The 25,779-nt window shown below is 44.1% G+C and overlaps 1 protein-coding gene across 1 annotated transcript in view; it reads right to left on the reverse strand.

Moving 5' to 3' along the window:
* SFMBT1 (Scm like with four mbt domains 1) overlaps positions 1-19,661 on the reverse strand; it is a 75,440-nt gene extending 55,779 nt beyond the window's left edge. The window contains exon 1 of the mRNA XM_034066355.1: positions 19,594-19,661. The gene's annotated coding sequence lies outside the window, so the exon portion shown is untranslated. The remainder of the gene's footprint in view (positions 1-19,593) is intronic.
* Positions 19,662-25,779: the final 6,118 nt, after the last annotated feature.

Consider the following 25,779-nt stretch of genomic DNA (forward strand, 5'->3'; position numbering starts at 1 on the left):
TAAAACAGACTACTGCCTCTAGAGAGCAGCAAGACAATTGCCTGCCAGCTGCAGCGGGGCTCTGGAGATAGGAGTCTATCTCTCCCGCAGTGTGCTGCTTTCCTAGCACTATTCTTCTCTAAAAGCAAGGCAATGAAACTGCATTGTATCAGCCAGTTTGTCTACTTTGTCTTGGCTTCCTTTTTACAGAGAAGAGACAAAAATAATACAAATTAGAAAGGTCTGAGAGAAAATACTGCACCTAAATACACAGAGAGGGATGCAATCCTCCCTCCCGGGGGGGATAACATGGTAAGGAAATGAGGAAATTTGGAATTTACTGCTGGATTTTCCCAGGCAGTTCCACTGCCGGCAGATATGTAGGTGAGGTTGATCAAGAAAGCTTTCCTTCCAAAGAGGCAGCTGGGGATTAAAGAATTAGAGCCAAATGCTGCTCAGGACTTGAGTTAAAATTCAGAGATGCTCTTAAGTTGCCTGAGCTCCCCCCTCCAGTCACGTTCATTATTGTTACTACAAACACAAATAAACTGAGCAAGCTGTGGCAATGCCACATCTGTTACAAGCAGTGGCAATGTCACATGTCTATTGCCATTAATGCCTGAGCAGCGTGCACATGCCCAGCTTCCATGGAAGTGGTCCACAAGGCAGAATATGATGGAGAGCAGTGAGGTGGTTACATCCAGCACTGCCACAGAACTGCTCAGCAGACATAAAACCTTATATATCTTTTAAACCAAACTACTACAAATGCAATGAGTTCTGGGTTTAGTTGTCATTGAACACAGACAACCTAGATTAACTTAGCAATGCTGCACAATACTGGGCATGTCCTTCATTTGCTTAAACCACACACTAGCTGACTGCCTCTGCTCTCAGTACATTTTCTCATAATGCAAAACCCCAAGTTAATTTCTTCATAGCTGCTGCATTTGCAGTCAGTTAAGACAGATCACATCATAAACATCTATTATCGAGAATTCATAACTACCCAAAAGGCACATAAATGGCAGTGTCTTTTAGAAGCATCCTCTGGATCTGAAATAGATGCCTACAAACCCCAAGAAATAAATCCCGACATCACTACAGCACAGCCTATAGTATCTCATTATCAATAGATTGTGGGCAGAGGACACATAAAATCAGTTTCCACAATTTATAGCAGCACTGACGTTAAAGACAATAAATGCAATAGGAATAAATAAATTAGGAGTTAAGTTAAATGCCACGAGGGCTTATTAATTTATAATATAACTAAATTAATCCACTATCAGTATCTAAAGAACTACTGAAATCAAATGTTCTTGGGGAGTTGTTAAGAAGAAATGAGAAATTTGGTTTACTCTTCACTGCCACTTGACTGTTTCAGCAATATGGGATCCCAGGCTCCCACTCCAGATCTTCTGTTTTAAACAGTAAAACTGAAAATAATCTCCTCCTTTAACAGCATGTACTTTTTCTCCTCTGATGCACCAAGCTAAAGACTTCATATGGGAGTGCTGTCTACAGACAGCAAAACAACATCTGGCAGCTTTCCGAGCATCCCATCTGAAGTGACTCTTTGCACCTTGTACAGGCAAACTGCATCTGCTGGCAGAGCTGGGTAATGCCCCAGGTACAACTGGAATCTGCACATCACATTTCTATTTACTAGAGACTCAGACTATTACTGTAAATCGCTGAACAACTGTATCAGATGTCCCAAGAGAGGAGAGGTGCCAACCGCTGGTTTGTGTTGTACTTGTACTTCACAACAGCCTTCTCCTCTGAACACGAATAGGAAATGGAGAATTCAGCTCAGGTGTGCGAGGTCACCTGGGACTTCTATGGTAACACCTCAAATGATGCTGCTACAGAACACCATTGTAATGTGCAGTACTAACCTTTTACTAAAAAAGGGTATTCTTTCAAAGAGACAATCATAATGGGCATTTTTAAAAAGGGCAATGCCTAAAAGAGACTAAAAGCATTTAAAAAGCATCTCCATCCAGTGCAGACTCTCATGACCAAGGCTAATTCACACAGGCTGCTTCTGCCACAGGCTGAATAAGACCTTACAAGAGAAGCCCAACAGCATGACATCATCATGATGTAATATCACACAGGAAATTAGGATTTAATAAAAATGGGAGGCACTGCAGAGCTCAGGTTGGTCAAAATCAGATTTCCACACAGCTTAAAGCATGTGGAACATGTCAGCACTTCCCAGATATCCCGCTGTAGTTATTCATATCACACCTTCCTTATTCAAAATTTCTACCCAATTTTCCTATATGACCTCCAGGGAACACTTACTTCAATAGCAAGTTCTGACTGCCATCTCAGTTATTCAAGTGTATTAAGTAATAAACCTTAGAACATTTTATCAAATTATTAAAACATACTTATCAGCAGCTTTGCCTTAGTTATCAGGTTAAACAAGACCTAATATCTAGTCTTTCACCTGCTCAGTTAAATATCTTTCAGCTTTTTGTACCTATATAATAACATCAGAAGAATAAATTACATAAGTTTAGGAGGAGGACTAGACACCATCACAAGAACAGGAAACCTCATGAGGGAGAAACTGTGACCAAGTAAAGGGAAGATAGATATTTTGCACAGTTTCTGCACAGTAATAATCAGTCACAGTCAAGTAGCCGAAAGGCCATCTGAGACATTCATGTTGGGAAAGCTGTATGGCTCAAGGGATTTGCAAGAGACTCGAGCTCACCTAGGAACTGTTCCACAGTGTGATCAGTGTGTCTTGCATGTGCACTTGATGCAGGTTAACAATACCCCTGCTGTTGTAGCAGAACTGCACTGTAAGCAAAGGTGAGATAAGGTGTAAGAGGAAACCTGTTACAGAAGGAGTTTTGATAGAGAAATCATTGCATGTGAAGAAGCTCCAGGCTGCCACCGTGACAGCAGCTCCAGCTGGAAGGTCAAAAACCATTGATGTAACATCTGTAGAATGGCTTAATATGAAGTAAGGCAGGTACCACGAGGCAGTAACAACAGCCCGTGTGTGCTCCTTCGATTCTGCATATTGGTCAGAAACCAGGCTTAAGTGGCATGAATAAAAACTACATGCTGCTTTCTGCTTTAACTACAAGAAGCAAGTATGTTTACTGTAATTGCATACACGTACCAAGGACTGAAAAGCTGCAACAGCCAGAAACAAGAATTTTTCTTCATGATTTTCTTTTTATTGTTCTCTCAAGGAAAATATTGTTATGGAAGGTCTTCAAGCAACAAAGAGCTGGTAAGTAATGAAAATGAATCATTAAGATTTTGTGCATTATGTGCACATTAAACCATGGCAGCTCCATTCCAGGTCTTCTCACTCTGGCATACTGTTATTTCTGGAGCACAAGACTCCTCAGCACAACCCTAACAAGCAGAGATACAGCCGGGGTCCTTCATGCTCTTCCTTCCTCCCCTTCCTCTGACCAAGATACAAAAACTTCCACCAGCCACTGTATTCACTCTAACACTCATCTTTTGCCCAAAAGCATCTTGACAGCACGAACAAGCAAATATGAACTAGTTTTCCTCATATCACTCCATACAATTTTAAGGAGTTTTTGTATTTGGATAGATATGATAGTTTCTACTCTAACACAATATTCCATTTCAGCTTTTAAAACCTGATAGGCAACCCACAAAACCCCAGAAGGCCCATTACAGCTCTTCTCTGCTGTAACTCTGAACTAATGTTACTGCAAACTTTGTGTTGTTTTCATAACAGCAGAAATGGTTTTAGATTTTTATTTCTATAAAGTCTGCAAAGGCTTTGTCATTTTGCAAGGGATAGGGAATAAAGAGGTAAACCAGCAAAGGCTTGGTTTTCCACTGTTAAATTTTATCTATTGAGTAAGATTATAGTGCCTGCTTATAGTGTAACTTCGCATTAGTAGTGTACAGAATAATTCAGCCTATTGGCAGAGATATTTATGACCAAGTCAATTAAGGGAACCATCTCAAATGTACACTTGCAGCCTGCAAACACATTCATGCAAGCCTCGCTACAGAACAACACTAATGACTAACAAAACAAAACAACTGCTGAAAGCAAGTGTTGGCAGAAGTGTATCCCCAGAATTGTAGTGGCAATAATAATTAGGCTTCTGAGCTAACAACCCACTGTGAGAAGTGGGAAGATAGAAACATGCACAAAAGGTAAGATGAAGTGTTGGTGCCTTAGGGCTTTTTATAAAAATACCTACCTCTTATGGAAGTGGCAATGGTAAAAATGGCAAATTTCTTCTGTGGGATTAATCTGTTCTGTAGGTCATTCTCTACACTTCTTCAGCACCTACAGCATTTGAAAACTGTTGAGCCTTGTAACATTTTGTATGAGGAAACATCGGAAACATCTAGAATATGTTTATACAACTTAATAGTACACTATAGCAACATCCCAAGCTACTATAATGATCCAGAAACATTTCCACTATTCAGCATTACACAAGACCTGCTAAAAAACTCAAGGAAAGCTTCTAGATTTTACTTTTAGAAGTCTCTGCCTTCCCCTTGCTGTGGTTCTCTGCTAATACTCAAATTTCTCCCTTAAGATACTTCATGAAATGCACGAAAGTCACTCTTACAGCTTTCAAGACCCAAATATTTGTACTGCAGTTCCACCATTACTCTGTTCATCCCAAAAGTTGGATTAGCCACCATAAAGACATTCCCCAGACTCCAGCTCCATTCCCCAGGAACACCATCACACTGCCAATAGTTATTTAACTAACCCATCACAGATTAAGTTTCCCAAAGGACCACAGTCACTTGAAGTCAGTTAAAAGCTACTGTGAAACTTCCAACACAAGAGACATGTTTGGGAAATGCCAGTTTTAAACTGAAGCCTGGGACTTCAACGTGAGCCACGTGGAAACATGTCCTGAGGGAAGGATCTGAGTCACACACAAGTATTGCAATACAAGAAAGATACTATTAACGTGTTTAGGTGCCTCCACTTGTATTTCCTACGAGACCAGAAGAAACCAAGCATGCTCATCTCCTGCAAAAACAGGCTTTTCAGTTACTTTTTCAGAAATGACTGTGCCTTTTTTATAGATGCAAAATGCAAATGCACCGGCTGCAATCCAATTCCAGGAGCAGGTTCATCGGAGCTGTGTGATTACAGAGCTGCTTTCTCCAGCTGAAAAGCAGAGCTGCTTTTAGTTTCTAATTGCGTATTTTTTAATTATTAGTTTTATCAAAGGAACTAAACTGACAGCACAAGCTATTTTTACAAAAGCAGACAAACAGAGCATCAGGTATACTCGGGAAAAGATTAAACAAGGGAAGAATGGTTTTTGACTAAAAAAAAAACTACAAAACTTGCATTGCCTTTGGGTTGTTCTTTTTTAACACTCAGTTCACCCAATGTAAGCAGCAATTCTATAAACTTGTGCACACTATCTGAGCAGAGAGTAAGATACATCAGCTACTACCAGACATTGGTGCTCCCAATCTCTTTCTATACAATAATTCAGAGTATTTCCTTCACAGAACTTTTTTTTTACACAAAATTAACTCATAAAATAATGGTTTTAAAAATAATATTTTAATCAAGCTATCAGCCTAAAGTATTAAATAAATCAAGCAAATTGTAATTCTTAACTCCAGACTACTGGAACAAGATGGGGTTTTGAATGATATTAAGAACGTAACAGAAGAGCATTCAAAAGACATTCTGACACCTCCTGAGTGTGAAGTTTATGTTCAATCCTGATCTCTACAGCCACCTTCATTTTACTTTTGCCAGCTTTCTTCCACCTTTCCTTCCCCACAGCTTCTTCCTCGACATCAAACCAGACATTACCCATGTTTGTGAAATCAAAGCAGCTGCAGTTCCTGAAGGAACACAGTCTGAAAGAGGGACAGCCTGTCAACTTCAATTATTCACGTACGCCTACAGCCCCTCATTTCCGACACAGACCTACAGTGAGCAGGTCAGTGTGTTACCTACAACTTCACCCCAATAGTTGGAATCAAGAATATTTTTATCATAAAAGCCAGTCCTGATAGTGAACTGCTGCTAGCTTCAGCCAGGGAATGCTGCACTACCAAGGAGATGGGTGCTCCAGCCCAAGTCGTGCCATTAGCATAAGACTAAGCAGCGACAAAGAGCAGATGTGGATCTACTACAACACAGCATTAGTATTTATCAATAAACTCTTCAAAGATTTTTCAAGTTCCCAGATGTGGACCTCAGGCCATCTATCCTATCAAAGTCTTAGGTAGCAACACTGGTCACCTCAATGGCACCTGACTCCAAAAACTTTGAGAATCAGGGTCCAAGCTACTAAATTCTGGGAAGCAACCCTTGGTGTAGAAGTAACAGAAGAGAACAAGCCATCCTGGTGCTGCCATTGGTTTCTCCTGCTGTCTGAAGCACTCATTCTCTGCCTGACAGGACAGCTGCTGTCAGCGTGAGGAATAAAAACAAAAGCAGCACTTTATTTTCTGCCTTTTTTTGTTTTCTTTAGTAAGCTGTAAAGGAAAACTCTCCACCAAGCTGCCCACAAGTACAAGGTTTGTGTGAAATCACGCTGCCAGTTACACCAACACCCGTCATCCTTCTCGCATCCTCTCAAACAGTGTTTCCCCTAGGAAACTAAATCAATAATCTTAAGCAACAACAGCCGCACACACAAAGCAGACTGCTATAAGTGTAACATAAAAAAGCACTGTTCATGTTGGTTTTAGGATTATGTGTTTTAATTACACCCCTTCACCCTCCTTCTTGCTTTGTAATTGAATTTTCTTTTATCTTCAGAAGGTTAACTTTATTCATAAGAGGCTGTGGATGGCAGAGTTCAGTCCTTTCACTGCAGAGTCCTGAGGTCTCCCACTGCTTTCCAAGACTTCATTTGCATTTTGTTTTAAAAGGCTTCCAGCTCAGATGAGCAAATATGTTTTTAATGGAAATAAATGCATATCTAAAGGAGGGGCATTATAATGATAACAAAAAAATTGTTTCCCTTTGTACCTGAAGTGATCCCAGAAATCCATCACAAGGGCTTAGAAAACTCCTATTCAGCCAGCAGATATTTACAGGACACACTTATTTACAGTCTATTTGAAATTACAGATTTGGGTATCATAACATGCTCTTCATTCTACCTGTGGGATCCAGCATATCTCACAAAGACAAGCTGGTTTCAGTATGCTGCCATTGTGCCACTAATATACTCTCCTGAGTGTCTGATGCCCTGACACTTAACTTTTCTTATGTGAACAGAAAATCCTTTTCCTACTATCATTACTTACAGAGCAGAACTTGGCCACTATTTCAGTTCCACTTCCAGCATATCTCTTAACATTATGTCCAAGCAACAATAATAAGAGGCTAAAAGCACAGAAATGCAGTCACTTCTCACCTTACAGACTGCATTACTTTATACACTGCAAGTGTTAAAGCAGCACTGGAGCCTTTCCTGCGAAGCACATAAGTTTTGTAAGAGGCTGAGAAAACATTTCAGAGCAACAAGGGTTTAAATGGGCCATTATAAAGTCCTGAAAACTGAGAAAAACATACATGCTGGGCTGGGTCTAAAGCCAATGCAGGTCTTGCTGAATTGATTAATTCCATGAGACTTCAGGCATCAACATAAATAATCTTCAAAAGTCCCCACATTTGATCCTGGAGTCTCTTCAAGCAACCATGACCTTCAAACCTTCTGACAGGGAGCCAAACAGCCCCTATTTTCACTGTAGCTTGCGAACCGTTCCTGTATTACTCAGGGAAATGCTATATGACCTTGCTAAAGCTCCATCTGAGTCACTAAGACTCTACCACTCTTTGCATGTACAAACAGTGATGACAAAACACAGACAAAACCCCGTATCTTTTCCTTCTAAATGGAATTACAGTATTACGAGTTGTGCTAAATCATGGGACTCTCTCTCCAAGCAACACCACAAAAATATGGCCTTCCCTTTGTTACTGTTCATTAACTGACATGCTTCCTTCCCAGTCCCCCTCTAAAAAGTACCGAAAGCTTAAAAAAGAATAATAAAAATAAAGAAAAGAAGGCAACAGCATTTAACAACACAAATCTCAAATCACAAGAACATTAACAGGCCTAAAGGCCTAAGAACAGTGATAGCAAAGGGTTTTAGTGAAGAGCTCACAGTAAGTGATGATGTTCTTATTACCCCAGCATCAGGAGTGGTAAAACTACAGGAAAATCTGTTCTCATTTTGAGATTTTTTTTGCGCTTCTGTTCATACAAAGAGAAAATCAAGACTTGAGCCTAAGGGCTCAAAGACAGAGCGCAACTGAAAAAGATTCTGCTATTTTTAGGAGTGCTATTTCCAAGCTTGATCCTGACAACACTGGAATATTTACACTGTCACAAATGTATTTTCAAATTCATCCTTCTTTTCTATTGAATTATTTTTGCAGCCCCATCCCTGCAAAGTTCAGTGCGTATTTTTTCAGGCATCAGCACATGAAACCTTATTTGTGTTCTTAATATATAAATACAAAAGAGAGATAATACTCTTCTATTTAAGTCCCACCTCAACTTTTGAATCAATAGTTGAGATCACAAATTCTTAATCAGAAATTTTAAAATCAGAATTCTAACTTTACAGCAGAATGCAATAAAAACAGTGCTTCAAAAAATCAAAAGATACCCTTGTCCTGAGAACACTGCCTTAAAAAGTTCTTCTCCTGGATTTTCTTCCCCTGGTCAGTATCTTGCATCTAACTGTAGGCCCACGAAAGTTCTTAACAGCTAAACCCACTAGAAATACCTGTATGTATTATAATCATGTGCTTCCGCTGCAAGATTCAATTTAAAATATACTCTTGATTAAATGGAAAAGAAAACCATTTGCCTGGTTGTGTTTAAGAAACATCTCTGCTGACAGCCCAGGTCTGTTTTGATTTGCTCCCTACAGATACAGAGCTGCTAGCAAAACATTGGGCGGGAAGTGCAGCATGGGATGTAATTTATACCAGCTCACACTTAAGTGCTGCTCTCAGCTGCAACCAGAAATTGCACAGACAAGCATTGCCATGATCACTTCTAGGAGTAACAAGAATGTAAAAACATGGATCCCTATGCAAAACAAGTGCATACATTGAGTAAAGATCTGGCCCAGAAAAAAAATACTCCTTAAAAGCTTTCCAAAGCTGAGGTCAGCACCTCTGCAGTATCTTAACTTTAACGCTTGTAAGGTGCTTTGTTAGCCCTTTGTTACAGAAACGGTCTTCTAAACACACAAGATTAAAAGCTTGTTCTTCTATACCAGGGTTAGGCACACCCAGAAGTAAATAGCCGCAAAATGAACAAAAACTGCTGAGGTACAGAGAAATAATGAATGGATTTTTCAAAAGGGCTGACAGAGAAACACTCATTAGCAGCAAAACAAAATCACTTCTCCAACTTCTCAATGCAACAATCTCCATCATATTTACTGCCTTATACAGGAGTCATTCACACAGAATACTAATCCACCCTAGATTGTGGTATATTCCCACATAATATGGATTAAATGCAATCTCCACTTCTCCTGCACACATCACACAGGTGTTAGACACAGGGAACTCCACAAGGCACTGCAGAGGGAGACCGATCTGCTCTCTTCTATCTAGACTAGGGATGTCTCATTTGTCATTTCCAAACTGGAGTAATGGGTGATCTATTCCCACCACAGCATGCAGGCTTGGTGGCTGTGTGGAAGCCAGCAATACATAGCTGAATTAACAGCATTTTACAAACTTCAACACCTGGGAAGTTCAGAATAAGATTATTTACATGTTGAAAATACTACATTCCATACCATGTGCTGCACAGCAGATCCAGTCAAAGGTAACTTCACCTAATGAAGCTTCATCATTTAATGAAATTAAGTCATCAAATAACACAAAGAGTTTTACTGAGGATATGGCAGAACCTGGGCATTAATGGCAAAACCACGTTTAATAGCAACCTCAGCCAGAAGGGTGGCCAGAAACTAACAAGAACACAAGTGGCATCAGCATTTCTGGTTTATACATCCTCTACCATCACAATGAAAACTTTCTTAAATTAAAAAGGAGTTGTGCATTGTAGTGCTAAGAAGTGCCAGTTTGAGAGTCTTCTGCATATGGAAATACTTTTTCATTATTAATGCTGCTCTAAGGATGCAATTTAGTTTTATCTAATTTAATTCCTTCTACCTCTGCCCTGCAAAATACCTGCATGAATGTCCAAAGCCAACAGTAACAGCAGCTGTGGCCACATAAACCCAAGGCCAGCCTCTCATGAACATCTCCTCAGAGCTCCCAGCACTCTGGCTCCCATGCCCTCTGCCTGGGAGCTCAGCACAGAAATGCCAGCTTGAAACAGGAAGAAGAAAATCCATCAGGTTTCAACTGTGGGAAGCTCTGAACACCATTAATTCCCCATCAGTGTCTTCAACACAAGTTAAGGAAAGCAAACATCTTGCAAGCCTTATGTCAACAGACATGGTACCAATTTCCAGGACCTAGTATTGTCCAGAGAGACTCGAATCATTTTGGAGCATTTTCTGGAAGATCATCTTGTCTTTTAGAAGCTGAATATGAAGACAGGAAGTAATCACTGAAATAAAAAGTAACTTTTTACACTACAAGGAGGACTCACTGAGTCTGTATTGAGTCCTGCCTTTCAAGACAAGCACACAAATACAGAATAAGTTTGAAGTTTTGAGAGATGAAAAATAAATGATGTTTGCCAAGAATTGCAGAAGGATAATAGAATATGAAATTAAAGGGAGTCTAATGAGACATACAGAAAGAAATAACCTCACCTGTTCACTGAGATCTAAATTAGCTACTGCTACTCAGGATTTTGAAACTGTTAGGTTTAATTCTCTTGGAGCATCAATCCCTACTCATTAAGAGCCCCAAGGAATGGAGAAAAGAACAGAAAACACTGTGCTACAGTTCGAGAAACCCAGAGCACCTCCAGACAGCATGTACTGCTGGTGTCAAACAGCCATGGCCAGACTAGAACCTGCACAAAAAAGGTATCAAAGATCAGAGGCCTGAAACACTTCTAAGGGGCAGATGTGTAATTCAGTTTTCCAGGGAAGTTAAGAAATACCCATGCCCAGAAAGAGCAGTCCTGCCCAGTCCAGCACTATGCACACACACATCTTCAGCATCTTCTGTACAATAAAATTAGTTCTTCCTTTGAGCTGAACTGTGCAAGTATGGAATAGTACAATAGGAATATGCAAAATCAAAACTACTATGAAAAAAAAAGAAAGGTTATTCACTATTTCTTCTAGCACAAGAACCAGAAAACACAAACTGAACACTTTTTCATGTCACACATAATTAAGCTGCAGACTCATAAGCACAGGAAGTTGTGGATTCAGAAAGGATTAGACAAACTGACAGAGACCAGGTCAGATCACCAGTTCCTGTGCAGCCTGTGCAGCCGTACCACCGACTACAGAAGGACCACACTCTGCTTCACTGTTTCTTATCCTCATTCCAACTGAGGTGAGACCCAGGACCAGGTGTCCTCCTAATTTGATGCATGGCAATGTTTATGCTCATCACAGCATAAACTAGACTTGAAACTGCTCTTCCCCAGCAATGCAGAGAAGAAACTTCTCAGCCACTTCCAGTGACTATCACACTGGTATTTTTCTTTCAAATTCCACTGCTAAGGCAGAATCTCAGAAGGGTTCATTTTATACCCTGAAGTACATTTTGCCATGCTGTTTGTCAGAAACCAGGTTTTCGCATTGTGGTAAGACAGATTTCTCCCTTTCGGGCAGATAATAAAGGAATCACACACTGTTGGCCCCTGAAATCCAAAACACACTGCTTGCCTCAGAGACTCTCCCTGCCTGACCACTGTAACCATGTAACCCAGCTTTGTGAAAAGATACCTCTTTAGAAACGTCAATGCTGCTATGTTTCTGTAAAGGTGCCTCTGCTAGTTGATAGGCAGTTGTAATATTGTTTTATCATATTATCCATCAATCACAGTTGCATGTAAGCATGATCCAGACTGACAAAGCATATTCTGATGTCGTTATCTATGTAACAGCATAATCAAAAGGCATTTATACCAATTGCCTTAAATAAAAGGGTATTAAACCATGTAATTCTGCAATTTCTCAATAGCCTTAAAATAGTTCCCAGTAAGATCCAACTACTGTTTGCAGACAAAGTATAAACGCAGAAGATTGAACCTGATTATTTATATAAAAACCTCAGTTTTACTATAAAAAGCTAATTTCTGTATTTCTTCCTAGATAATCATAAGAATTATAATTTATGTCAAGTTGCTTTTAGATGGAAATTGGACTCCAATTAGAAATAAAACCTACACTTTCCTATTACTTACCTAAGTAATATTCTTACTTTAAAAGCTCAGAGAAAGAAGATATAATATTGTGGTTTTCAATTTAATGAGCACATAAAGTTAAACCAACAAACATTAACTACAATTAAGAATGGAGGGGTTTTCTCTTGTCACCTGGTCCTTCCAGCTGCTATGTTCCTATCTTACTTTTGTACCAAGACAATCTTCCCTGAGTTTTCAGTTTCCAGACATTATCCCTTTCTTACATAAGATGAACTGGCTGAAAAATCAAACCCAAACAAACCAGTTGTTGAGCACACTCTCTCTACACTTGCAGGCAGGCTAGGATTACCTACAACTGGCTTATAATCACAGTAAACCCTGGATTCGCGTACTTAGCCAAGCCACATCCTTAAATACACTAATTTTCATTAAGAGGAGTGACAAAATAAATGCTTACATTTGCTAGAGAGTGAGCTCAAAAGAAAGATTGGGCCACAACAGCAATGGGAATTCAAAATACAGTTAGTTCCTCTGCTCTCCCCCAAATCTATTTTTAAAGTCTAGCAAATAACTTAAGACATAATCACCTTAAAAAGCAGACTTTTGTTCTTGGCCAATGTACTAAAAAGCCTCACTGCTGACTTGATGAAGTCTTGTTTTGCAAATAAATGAGAAAAAACTTCCCTGAAAGAGGGGAAGATTTTCATATCCCTGTGCCCATGGTCACATTCATTTAAAAGGAGTTGATTAGTTTGGTTCAATTGGCCAATTAGTGCTATAGATGTAACACTTCTGACTGATCCTGCGCTTTCATTATTTCTTAGGGCCATTAGTTTAACCCTCATGGTAACACTTTAAAGAGCAATAAGCAGAGTTAATCCTGAAAGGAACCACTGCCACCTTCAATAATTTCTCTTTTAGGATGTGCATTATGCGAGTTGTGCTGTCCCAGTGGCAGGAATGCATCCCGAGGCTTCACCCTGCCTGTCTGACAGGCATTTCCTACCTGGACATCTCTTGAAAGATTTCACTGTCCAGATCTTGTCATTTATATTAAAACACCACTCAAACAATTCAGTCCTTAACACATGAATGGGGGCATATTTGGAACTTGACATAGTAAAAAGTTAATACTAATATATGAAAGAGAAAGCCTGTGTATGTAATACATACACCTATAAGGCTTCAATAACATTTCTCAGTACTGCTTAGAAACACCACAGCTTTTCCAGCACCACATCCTCATTCTTGGAGCAAAGTGCATGGGCACTGAGGCCAACTTTCAAGAGAAGGGCTTTGACAAGAGGTGGGCTCCTTTCAAGAGAAGATGCTTTGACAAGAAATATCCTTACAGAACTCTCCCCCTAGTTTCAGACAAGGCTTTACAGTATAAATGAGTTCCACAGTCCTAGATTTAAAACACTTTTTATGTTTTATGATTTCAAGACAAATATCTTTCTTTTCTTAAACCAGAGGCCATGGCTCCCCACAAACAGAGCAAAGAGCATGCTAAAGCTGCAAACATTCACATTGCTACAAGTCCTGAGTAGCCAGGTATTCCTACTTCCCTCAAGCTACAGAAAGAAAATACAAATGTCCCTAATAAAAAAGAAAATCTCACATTTATTTATCTTTTTACAGGTCAACAGACTAACAAAGAGGTAAGAAATGCCAAGGCATCACTTACTGCAGTATGGAAAGGCAAGACACCCACAAACTTACAAAAAGCCATGAGCAATAAATGTGCACCCAGCTTCACAGGGGAAGTGCTCTCACTTCCTGACTTCACTGGTTTCTTCTGGAAACAATGACAAATCTGAAGGTCCTATTTATGGCTTTCTCTCATCCATCCCCAGAAGAAATAGAGACTAAAGCCTCTAAATACATCGAGATGGAGTTCATCTTCTCCTATCCACTTGATACCTACTTCAGTATCTCTATTCCAGTCACTTACATCCTTACAAACAGCAGAACCTTGCAGGGTTCCTCTCCACCACCATTACTTTCAACCAATGACCCAATTCTGCAAGACAGAGCACCTCTTGATACATGCTGAGAGCCCTTGACTCCAATCAGCCAAAATGGGAGAGGAGGTCACTCACTACACAGTTTACTCTTAGTGAGACAAACTCCAAGATGCATCTCTTCTCTCTCTCACCAATACTCTCAGAATCTCAAAGCTGGATTAATAGCCACATCGTTTTTAGATAACATCAAGTTCCACTAATCTCTTTCCCAACTCATCTCTTTGAAAAAAAGAGATAATTTCTGTAGTGAACAAGAGTGTCCTCAAGTGTAACAGCAAATAAACCAGTGTAAATGAAGTGCCACAGCAATACAACAATGACCTTGGAAACGAGCAAGCTGCTGCTCAGGGTGACTCTAGGGACAATAATCACAATTTCAATGTCCACATAACCTGAACAAATGGGTAGGACTGCCCCTGTAACTAGCAACTCACCTGAACTGTACACTAGCATCTGCCATAAGCCCACCTGCCAAATCCAAATGAGTGATAAAAGCCAACAAAAACCATGCATGGCTCCCACCTACTCGAAGGAAAAACTCCTACATGAGCATTGCTTGCAAGAAGTAACATGTGCAGCAAAAAAGCTAGTGTCACATAAGACTGCTCTGTCTTATTTAAAAGAAATAGCTTGAAAGAGCAGAAATCCTAAGATTAGAGTCAGCTATCTACAGAAGAGATGGTTATTCCACAACAAACCCTCAAGAAGCCCTCTTGCTTTGGGTTTTGTTATTGTTTATCTGGTTTCCTTAGGAAACAAGGCTCATCTGAGTAATTTGAAACGTCCACATGTACAGTTTTCTGCCTATCCTCTCATGCTTCTTCATCAAACCCAGCCAACAAAATGTGAGAGGGGCAGAGGGCTCAATGACATTATGATCCTACAGCTATTGTACCAGGACACTTATTTTCACAAGGAAAAGAAATATAAACCATCACTGTTTCTACTGAAAATAAAACTGACACAGGTATCACAGAGAATCCAGAAGAGGTAAGAAAGGAAAAAGAGGAGGTGGAGACAGAGGAAAAAGAGACCTCGGGAGCAGTCCTGTGGCTCCCAAGCCTTGTTTGTCTGCAAAGTTCCCAGCAAAATGCTCCTCCATGGTGTTCGCGGGTGAGAATCCAACACTGCTAAAGCAAAGCAGAAAGCTACTCCTAAGACAGACTGCTTTCCACCTTCAAAGCATTTTTAAGGCATTCATTTAGGACTCTGTAACTACCCTGCAGCTTTGCATTAACACGCTAATTTCTCAGCGACCAGAGAGTTACCTGGAGAGTCCCAACTAATATGCAGAATATCTTCTTCCAGCCAAAGCTCACAGCCTCCTTCCTCATAGGGGAACACTTAAGATACTCAAACAAGTTATTCCCCTAAGAGATGCCCTATTAAGAATGCAGAGTGGAATTCATCTTGTAATACCTCAGTTCTACAGACTAGCTTTTGCTAAGAACACTAAAAAAAATACAATCTCACCCATATGACAGGAACATAAGAAATAATAATAATAATAACAACAGTAGTCTGTACCCTTAGAGCCAAACCCATTTTAAAATCAAATGAGCAATAAGCAACACCTCAATGCTTCTTTCATAGGCTTTATCAATATAAAGAAACCTGAGCAGTGGAAAGAATTGCCGATTAAAGTTAGAAAAAATACATAATTACATAAAAATACCATTACACTGATGACATTATTTTAAAATAATAAGATATTAATATATAATTAACATTAACTCTCATTTTCACCTTTTGCTGAACTTGGACTATGCAATCTGCTAAATCTCCCTTTCATGATCTCCTATGCTAACACAACATGTGCCTTCAGGACAATTTCAGCCAGCATCTGAATCAAAACAAAACAAATCATCTCCCACCCTCTTTTAAATTAAGAAAGTAATCTTGAGAGAAGGCAAAATAAAAACCAACTAAAAGCTTTAAGCAACACCCACTCAGGTTTAAACCTATGACCTAAAAACTGATCGCCATTTTTCAAAAGCAGGAGGCGATGGGCACAAAGTCAAGTCCACTGCCAGCAGCAGCACTGATGCTCAAAGCTACCAACACAAAGACAACACATAAAATCTGCTCATCATCAAGCACGATGAGTCAGATGGACAGCAGAAAAGAAAGACCTTATGGTTCCAGAAAACATTTGTAATTTACACAGCCTGCACAACCTACAAGACACAGAAATGCACATTTAAATGGTCAAGAAACCAAATCTGACTGTTCTGCAACACTGCAACCATGTTAATATAGGAATAATGGCTGGTTTTAGGTATCCAAAGCTCTCGCCCCAAAATGCCCCTTACTAAACACCTCCCAGGTTTCTATTTCTCCTGCACTAAGACAACACTTTAGTGAATTTAACTTGAGTCACTGTCAATGTGTTCACATAATTAAGTTGCTGTGCACCTAAAGTGCATCACTTCTAGGGCAATTACTTAAGTCAAGCCAGCACAAAGTGACTGTATTGATGTCTGCATCAGCAGAGGAGCATCATGCCATGGCCAAACTTCACAACTGGAAGCACAATAATTATGTTAAAGTGATTTCTGACAACAAATGGAGTGGATTCAAAAAGTGAACATGACAAGACAGGGTAGGGTCTAGAGCTGTCACTGGTCTGCCATGAAACAACACCACCACTCTGTAACATGTGAATTTTAGAACCTACTATCACAAACATATTTTTGCAATACTCTTTAACATCTTGCCCATGAGACAACGAAAGAATATAAAGATTACACCATGCAAACTCCATCAGTCATTTACATGTCACTGTACACTCAACCCGTCTTTCTTTTCCACACAACTGCTTAGGAGATTTGCCAGGTTTAAGAATCAGATAAGGCAATTCAATATCGGCAAATTAATATAAAGGGGGGGAAAATGCAAAAGAAAACCCATAGGGATCAATAACAGCTACAATGGGTGACAGTTTCTCAGCTCTCTATCTTGCAGTGCTGTCTCCTGTGGAGAATGCACACTCCAGCTTTCCCATGACAGGATGCTTCAGTCTCCCAGTGTAACTGCCCAGCAGAGAAATCCACCAGAAGGGAGTAAAGTCATTCTCCACACACCTCCATACCAAGTCTAAATTCATAAACAAAGGTGGAGTGAGATCTATCAGTTTTACTTTGTTGTCTGTCTTGTCCAGAAGCATCTTCCTGCTTTTCCACTAACAGAGGTTCTGCAAAGAACTAAATTTCATTCTCATCCTTCAATCTCAGCAACAATTCACAAACCAAAAGTAAAAGAGGAAATGGCTGAACTGAAGGCAGGAAACCCACTAAGTCTTCTCCCTAGAGATGATCTTTTAGATACATAGATGCCTTTTTACTCTTTTTCAATTGTAAATCCCATGTCAGCAGTACCTACCACAGAGAAAATCTCTGCTTCCAGTTAACTGATGTATTTTCATCTTGACACTGATGTACTCTGCCCCAAAAGCTGACTTTTGAAACAGCAATCAGACCTTAGATGAGGAATCCATTCTGCCAGGTGCTGTAGATGCTACAAGTTACAGCCCCCGCTCCAGTAAGAACATGACCATTTCCCACTAACAACTTTTTCTCTTACAAATCATGCTTCTGACCCATTTACATCATAAGCCTTCAGTAAGTTGCAAAACAATGGTATTTCTGAAGTCACAAGACAGGTCACCTTTTCTCCAGCATTATTTTTGCAAGGTACATCTTACACTCTGCCTTATGGAAGTTATTTGCTATGGTAACCTCTTGGGCTACTGACAGCAGCCAGCTCCTGTGAAGGAAGGGACAGCAGAGAAGCAGCAAGGTAGGCCTTTTCTTTTGCTGTAAAACCTCTCCCATTGGAATTTGGCTGTTGGAGCAGGTAAAACTGTCAGATATAAATGTTACCACGTAAAATCATCTTATAATGGCAACAAGTTTCTCTGAAGTAGATATAATTGTTCTGCTAAAGCACACAGGTGACTGCAAAACAAGCATCACCAGACTGTTTCTGAAGAAACAAGGGCCTTGTGGAACTGCAACAGTGAATGGAGTTAAAAATGCACAATTAACTGTCCGCGCTGTTTTCCCTCTCCTTTCATTATTTCCACTGGGGGGGGGAGCCCTGGTAACAAGTTTGCAAAAGCCACAGACGGAAAACTTGCACAGTCCTTCCCATGCGGGCATTCCGCCCCCCCGTTTCCAGCCGGCGCTGCCCAGGCAGGAACCCTCCCGCAGCCGCTGCCCCGGCGCCGATTCCTCTCCAGCCCGAAGTTGGCGTCCCGAGGCATCCCCGGCACCTCGGCGGCCGCCCCGGCCGTGGCACCGGCAGCGGATTTACGACTTCAGGTGCAGGAACGGCGGGCAGCGCAGAGCGACTCCCCGAGAGACAAAGGCTTTCGTTCGGCGGAGCGGCGGAGGGCGCGGAGCCGCCCGAGGTGCGGAGCGGCGGCGGACGCGGCGCGCACACAATGCCCGGCCCCGCGGCAGCGCAGGCCCCGCAGCGCGGGCGGCGTCGCTGCGGGAGAACCGGCGGCGCGGCCGCGGAGGCGGATCCCGCCCCTCTCCCCGACACCCACCCACCCAGACCGGCAGACGAAGAGCCGCCCGCTGACGGGCCACTTGACGGGGAACGACGCCAGCCGCTGCCCCGGGCGGGACGCGCCGAGCAGAGCAGGGCACGGCCGCGCCCGACGGGGGTGCGGAGCGGAGCGGGGTTTAAAGGTCCCCTTCCACCGCCATTTTGAGGGGGAGGGGGGCGAGCGGCGCTCGGTGGGCTCGCCCCCCCCCCCAGTAACCGTGGGCAAAGACCGGCCGCGCCGGGGCGGGGGCGCGGCGCGCACAAAGTTCCCGCGGGGGCCATGCGCGTGCCCCACCGGGCACACACCCCCCGACACCCCCCCCCCCCTGCAGGCGCGTACCCGACCGGGAGGGCAACTTCGGGCCGAGCGTGCCGCGGGACGCCGGGACACCGCGGGCCCCTAGCGGGAGCGCGCCGAGTTGCGCGGCGGCGGCCGGCCAGCCCCGCGCATCGCTCCTCCGCGCGGGAGATCGCGCGCTCCCCCTGCGCGGCCGCCGCCGCCGCCTCCCCGCCGCGCTCCGCCTGCCTCTTCCCCCCTCCTCCTCCTCCTCCTCCTCCTCCTCCTCCTCCTCCTCTTCCCTCGCCGCCTTTTTTTCCCCGCATCCAAACTTCGGGAGCCCGGAAAAACCCTCCGGGCCCCGCGCCCCGCCGGCAAAACGCGCCCAACAGCTGCGGCCGGGGCCGCTCCGGTCACGTACAACCGGCACCGCCGCCCGCCTCACCTGCGGCGAGTTTTTCCAGCCCTGCGCCGCTACCGGGGCTCGGGCTCCCCGGCGCTCCGCTCACTGCCTCATTCCAATATGGCACGGCCCGCCAGAGCGCATGCGCCCGCCGCCCGCCTGCCTCCCCCCCCTCCCGCCCCTCCGCCCTCCCCTCCCCTCCCGGCTTTTCGGGCGCTCCGACTCCCTCCTGGCGCGGGCGCGACGAGTCCTCCGCCGCTCCTCCGCCCGCCCGGTCCGCAGGGCCCGCTGCCGGCCCCGCCCCCGCCGCGCTGCCCCGGGCTCCTGCCCCCAGACACCTGCTCCCGCCGCGCCGGGGGGACCGTAGGCTCGGCCGCCGGTAACGGGACGCGCCACCGCCGCCACTCTGACGGGGCGGGGCGGACGTCCCCGCCCTGCCCGGCCGCCTTCGCTCCGTGGCCGCGGGCAGGGGCACAGCCCGGGAGGCGGTCGGTGCCCCCTGCGGGGACCGCAGTCCCGGCCTCGTCCCCCCGCAGAAGTCATCCTCGTTCCCCCATGGCGATACCCCAGCCCCGGGCGGTGGGGGCGCGGGGCTCGGCGGTGCCCCTTGTGCGCGACCACTGTCCCCCCACGGGGCCGCGCAGGGAGCTGGGCCGCGCCGGCGCCGCAGTTTATGGGGGTCAGGCGGGCGGCACCGGTCCCGTGTGCCGTTCCGCCGTCCGGTTTTCCCCCGCCCAGGCTGGGGACCGGCGCCCCGCGCACTCGCCGCGGCTGCCCGCGGCGTAGCGAAGCGAAAGAAAAAGGAAGAGGGTTGTGCAACACCGCGCTCCTCCTGCCCGAACTACGGCGGCGAACGAGTGGGAAGGCGGCGGCCACCGAGGCAGCGGCGAACGGCGGAGCGGGACAGCGGGACCCGAGCGCGGAAAGCCCTTGCGCTCTCTGGGAGCGCATCCGCCCGCCCGCTGCGGCGGCGGAGGGCCGAGGCGGAGGGAGGAGCGCTGTGGCCGGTCTCCGCCGGGAAGGACGCGTACCGGACAGCTCGCAGTGGGGCAGTCTGAACATCCGCGGCAGGGTTACCGCTGCCTACGTGCCCCAGAGTTGCGGCGGACACTAGTTGCTAGTATCTGGAAATAAGTGCTCGGTGGGGAAGAGCGGATCAGAGAGAGACGAAACCATTGTCTCCGAAGTAGCGAAGTACCAAGAAATGGACAGAGGTGTCGGTGCCGGAACAGCGGAGTGAAGAAACGATGTAACCGTGAACTTGCTAATTACACGTCCGGCGGCAACTGACACACGCTGCTTTCTCTGTGCGTGGTGGCACCGAGAGATACAGTACGAAACCACGCGGGATGTGCACACCGCGCAACCTCACAGCGTGGTTTTTGCTCTGGGAGCAGACGAGAAACCTCCCTTTCCCGTTGGCCTCAAGTAAAAAAGCAGTCGTTTACCCCTGCGCTCGGGCGGGAGCGCAGCACGCCCGGCTGCCGAGGGGCAATGAGGCTGAGCCAGGGCAGCCACCCGCCCTGCCGCTCGGCAGCAGCCGCGGCACTGCCCGAGGACGGTCCCGCCGGCGCCGGAGGGCTTCTCGCCGCGGTTCCGCTTCCCGGCCCGCCCGCTGCCCTCCCGCCGGGGCGCGGCGAGGCCCGGGCCATCCGCTAGAGGGGGGTCTCGCCACGGCGATGCGGGTGCAACCGGCTCTTGAGCCGACCGGGTCCGCAGCCGCGCCGAACCGGGGCACGCATCGGCCGGGTCACCCAGTGCCACCCCTGCCGCCCCGGGTCTCCAGGAACGTCCCCGCACTCCCCGCGAGTGACGGCAGCCGCCGCTTCCTGCAGCAGGAGCTGCGAAAACTGGGTTCCCGTCCTGCAAAACCCCAAGCCCGTGTGCGACAGGAGGAAACACCAAAACTCGGGTATGGCAGAGCTCTCACACCGCAAAAGCAAGAAACCGGCTCTTCCAAAGCGTTCGGGTGAGCTTGGAAATTAGCTTTTAGTACCTACAACGGGAGAGGACTGTAGAAAACCAAACATGATCTGCACTGGAACACCTGAAAGGTCCTGTTTGCCACTGCACACTGACTTCTGTGTCATAGTAGTTGTCAGTCACAGCAGGGTTGCTATTTACAAAACGCTCAACTGGCCAGCCTCATGATACATTAGCTTTGTGTCACCCGTGATGTTTTGGAGGAGGCTGAATCCTCTTTCCTGACATTCCCCTGTGTCAGTGAATGTCTTGAGACACCAGGCTCACACACTGCGACCACATGTCATCCCATGGGGATTACATCTCTTTATATCCCCTCTGCAAGAATGGCAATGCACGAGATGCTTAACACCAGTTGAAGACTGGAAGACGATCTGGACAACTTCACTGTGCCCTCAGTGCCTTGCTTCTGTTCTCAAGGCTCCCCAAGCATTCCCGCTTCTGAAACCAGGAAATTTCTTTCAGTCTAGTTTATAGCCATTTGTTCCTTATCATTACTATCCTTCAAATTAACTAATTTTACCTCACTGATATTTACCTAAAATGTCCCTATAAATAGCAGTTAGATCATCTCTGTCTTTCTGCTGTGTTTTTAATCTTCTCTTTAAATGTTTCCCAGTCTTCCAATGTCCTCTAAACTTTCTACCCCACATGCACTGTTCTAAACAAGGTCTGAACAATTATATTAATACCTCACTGTCTACTCAAAATACCTCACTCAATGCATCCCAGAATATATTAGCATTTTTAAGACCACATTACAGTGGCATCATAGTTACCCTAAAACCAATAATGGATTCTTCTCCTCATAATCTCACATCTGATGAACCTCTGAGCTTACTTGCAGTTATTCTAATTAATCTTTAAGTGCATGACTTCTTGCTATTACATTCCATCCCATTTCTGTTATACCAGGCAATAGATCATCCTCAGCCATTCTGCTAGTGCACTTTAAGAAGGTACTATGCCTTAAAAAATGTGTCTTGTCCTATTTTTAAGACGATTCACCATCCAGCCTGCTCCGAGGTTTCCCCTCATCCATGGCAGCAACCCACCCACACCTTTGCCCATGTCAGAGGGGTGGCAAACACACTGTTCCTGGAAAGCAGCCTGCTCCTGAGCCTCTCTCTGGGAAACTTCCCACCACAAATTTCTGAGTACACTTCACTTCTTCAGGCAAAGGTACCGTTGGCAACACACTGAACCACAGCAGTTCACCTGCTTCCTACAAGCTCATGCTTCATGTGAAACAATCCATGTATCTTAACATCATCAGCCTCCTAATCATTAAAACTTATTTTTCTTGTTTACATGAAGTGATTAAAAAATGAATTCTAAAGCTTCTCTACACCACGTGGTACTCAAATCAGTAAGTTGTGTATTGTTAGCATCACACCATCTTTTCCTTCTGTCATTCCCCCATTTTAAGGAAAGCTTGTTTTGAAGCTAAGTTCTCCTGTGCTTATACTTAAATGTGACTCATGGAGCACAGCATCACCCTTCAGTGAAGTGGCCATAATTCAGTTACAGGAACATCAAAAGTGTCAGTGGGAGCAAAACACAGAGGCAATTGCTCTAAGATTTTAAGATATGTTAATCTGAATTAGATACAAGTTGGTTAAAAGTTTTCCCCCTACTTCCAGAGTAGATTTGCTTGAGTAAAGATTGGGAGATTTGACCTAACACAGACTTACAAGTACTGTAGTGTTCTTACTGGAGTTACTGTTTGTATCTTATGTGGGGAAAGATAGTGAGATTGAACTTAATATAGACATATGAGTACCATATACTGGTCTTACTGAATTACTATTTGGATCTTATATAGGGAATCCAAGAATGCTTCTGAAATCCTGGGACCCTTCACCATCCTCATCTACAGCCTAGCCCCTTAAAGGGGCAAAGGTGGGTGATTGTGAGGGGAACAGGGGCACTACCAGAGCAGCAGGGTAAACCCACATGGCCCAGGGTACTCAAGGGGGAGCTGAGACCAAGTCAAGTCCATCTAACTCTACTTCGCAGGGAGCTCAACACAGTGGTTTGAACTCATTAAGTTTTCCCTGACTATAGGGACTTTCTCAGCAAATGTTGCTGATGTTTAGCTGTTAGCTTAGAACTGCATGTCTTATTCTAAAATACACCGTGTTTTATTAACACTAAAGAACAAAAACTGCTAAGGACTTTCTAGCATTCAGTGCTCTCCACTGTTCCTATGGGCATCAATGTACAGCTCGTACTTTTGGGATAATAACCAGAGACATACGTTGATGTATTTGCAGTTGCCACCTCTGTGGTCAGTGAATCAGACTAATTCTAACCCAGAAGAAAACCTCCTGTGGATGACTCAGTGACATCCCTGGACTTCTGCTTTGTTCTTCCTGTTTTCAAATTTTGTTTTGCCTGAAAATTATGTTGGTTTTAAACTTAATGAAAGGCTCAGCTGACAGCCCCATCAAAGACAATGTGTCTTTCCCCAAAGACAGATTGCATCCCCAAAGGAACTATAATACAGACATGAGCCCTCGGATTCCTTCATTTGCTGTTGCAGGAGCATACCAATAGCACACAAGGTAAATGCAATCCAGACCATCCGCCTCCTTCAGGCACCTTGTTAAAGATGCTCCTACTGGTAGCAGCCTCTACTAGATATGCTGGTAGCTTAAGGTGTGGACATTAGGGATATTAACAGTTATTGAGGCAACGCTTTCTTTTGTTTCAAGACAGCTCTCTTTAAAAGGCATTTCGTTAGCATGCAGATATGCTTGATCAGATTCAGCTGTAGGACAGGAGGAAGAAATTGAGATCCGAGTGGCTTCCTCCATACCTTCCCTTCTCCACCTGCCTGTTTCTGGTTCGAGACTCCAGACTTGGCACAAGAAGGCTTCAGGGCCCATGTAGCTCCATTATCAGTCATTTAAATAAGTGCCAAGAATGGCTACAGGGTTTCAGTTATATGGTTGGCTGGCAGCAGCAGGAGAAAGCATTTGTAAACTGGTCCCCACAGCATGGGACACCCACCTTCCACCTTCCCTCCAGCTCAGATTTCAGTGAGTAATGTTCACTTTGCACTTCTGCAGGGTTTAGAATTCCTCCTGTTTTTGTGAGATGTTCAGTTAACAAGGGATGTACAACAGGCAAAAAATAGGGATTGTATTCTAATACATGTGTCAGTGTCTACATTATTTTTCCATGACATCAAGAGGATGCGAGCATTCCAGAAGACAAGGAGAAGGTTTCTTAACTATTACCTTCTCCCAGTACAATTTTTGTAACAGTCACCTGGTGAATAACATAGAGGACTGAAATATTACTTGTGCTTGTGGCAGGCAGCATATATGAACATTCAGACATCACTTGCTTCCTCATGTCGGTCATGGCTGTCACATTTCTGCAGTGTGGCCCATTTTGTATGCAAACTACTGTAACTGAACCAATATTGACTTCAAAACAGTAAGCTCCAGGCCCAATAAACTCAGAAATAAAAAAACTAAATAGAGGGGGAGAAAGTATGGTCACAAAACAGTGAAAAGTTGAGTATGTCAACACTCCATATATTTCTATCTAGAAGACATTACAAGAGGAATATTTATTTCTATAGAAAAGCAAAGCCCCTCTATCTGTATGATATTAACTTTGATCTTTTATGATTCTCCTTTTTAACATTTCTATCCACTTTCCAGCTTCTCACACAATTTAACTTAACATCTGTACAAGACAGTTACCATCCACACCCAGTACTGGAGTACCTTCGACTTCAGTAAGGACAGAGCCTTGCTAAGATTCGTTTGCAAATACTGCCCATATTGTATTTTTCTATATTGGACTATGAACTTGCCAATACTGATTAGCAGCTATTGGCAGGAAGAGATACAGAGAATGTTTGGGGTTTTTTAAGAGGTACAGATGGAAAAGGGAGGCAGAGAACATGCTTTTTACAATAAAGTTTAGATACTACAATGCAATTGTGCAAACCCAATATTGTAATTTACCTAAGAGCAAATACTCAATTTATTTGTTTCAGTTTATGGGCAAAGTGTTTTTTCTCCCCAGATTAGAAATGTTTATGTAGGTTTAGAAAATCCTGATCAGCCCAAACCCCAAACCCAGGAAACCAGATTAGGATTATAAAGAGCAGTAAAGCAGCCTGTCTCGTTTCATTATGCAAGCCAAATGAAACACAGAAATTAAACCAAGAGCGGGAAAACAACTAATACTTAAAACTGCATTGGGAATACTCCAAAGACTCAT

Source organism: Melopsittacus undulatus, chromosome 9 (assembly GCF_012275295.1).
Source record: "Melopsittacus undulatus isolate bMelUnd1 chromosome 9, bMelUnd1.mat.Z, whole genome shotgun sequence".
NCBI lineage: Eukaryota > Metazoa > Chordata > Aves > Psittaciformes > Psittaculidae > Melopsittacus > Melopsittacus undulatus.